Raw genomic sequence first — 1440 nt, forward strand, 5'->3', positions numbered from 1 at the left:
CTGACCTGTGGGAAGTCCAAGGACCGCCCACCTCCATCCAAGTTTAGTAAGTTGAGCATCCAAACTGCCTAGGCTTGGAGGAGATATTTTTATGTTATTAATTTAAAATAATACCAATACAAATTCCCTTTTCCTCTTCTCCTTTCCTCCCACTCCCCTCCCACTCCCTCCACACATCCTCCACCACCCCCTTCCAATATTAAGGGAAGGCAAGGTACCCTGCTCTGTTTAAAGTCCAAGGCCCTCACTACTACACTAGGTTGAGCAAGGTATACATCCAAAGAGATCCCAAAAAGCCAGACATGTATTAGAGACAAATCCGTGCCATTGTCATTGGCCCCTCGGTCTACCCCAACTGTCAACCACATTCAGATGAACTAGTTTGATATTTTCTTAGTTATCCATTCTGTTTGTTTGCTTTCTGTGATAGGATCTAGGCATCTGGAATTAGATTTTTGATACTAGTTCTCAGTCTCCTTTTTGCTGGGTGGTTGTTTGGACACTTATTTGGCATTGCACCCGAGCTGTCAGATTATGGAGTATCTGAATGGTGCTTGGTATTCACTCTTGGGAGTACCCTTTTTGGCTTGTTTTTGGGTGTCTAAAGTAGCTTCAATGGTGGCAGTTCTGGTTAGACTTCAGGTGGTGCAGATGTCTGGCTGGATGGTAAATTTGGCAACTATCATGCAGGCAGAATAGTAGCAATGGCCAGACTAGGGGTTGTCTCCTCTGGTAGGAAGTTTCAGGGGGCTAGCGCCTGGCTGGTTTAGAGTATGGTGACTGTCAGGCAGGTGGAAAGGAGGAGGTGGGTGCAGATAATCACAAGATCTTTAGGTTGGAAGCCTCATATTTTAAATGTTTCTGGACTTCTTCATTTTTAAACTAATCTCCTTATCATTTTCCCATTCTCTGATACTTTACTCTTTCATGCACTCAATATTATTTTCTTTTATTAGTTTTAAAACTTATAGTTTATTCTATAATTTTTCCATTGCCTTATGTATTGTGAATGATGTAATAGTTTGCTCTAATTGCTTTTCTGTCTTTATTTCTAGCAGTATGCTTCTTATGAGATCAAGTACACCAGACTTTGGTGCATCTATGTTTAGGATATTAATGTTATTTGGCCAATTGGTTTTTTTTGTGTGTATAATGAAGTGTTTCTTTTTACCTCTTTTGATTAGTTTTAGTTTAAAATTCATTTTATAAGTTCGTATGATAGTAATGACTGTGTTGTTGTCCCATTTGATTGGAGTACCTTTGTCCATCCTTTCATCTTAAGGCAATGCCTGTCTTTAAAACTAAGGTGATTTTTTTTTTTTGGTGAACCAACGAGTTTATTTTATTTTATTTTTTAAATTTATTTATTTATTGAGGATTTCTGCCTCCTCCCCGCCACCGCCTCCCATTTCCCTCCCCCTCCCCCGATCAAGTCCCTCT

The sequence above is a fragment of the Microtus ochrogaster genome, unplaced genomic scaffold, assembly GCF_000317375.1.
Source record: "Microtus ochrogaster isolate Prairie Vole_2 unplaced genomic scaffold, MicOch1.0 UNK1, whole genome shotgun sequence".
NCBI classification, from domain to species: Eukaryota; Metazoa; Chordata; class Mammalia; order Rodentia; family Cricetidae; genus Microtus; species Microtus ochrogaster.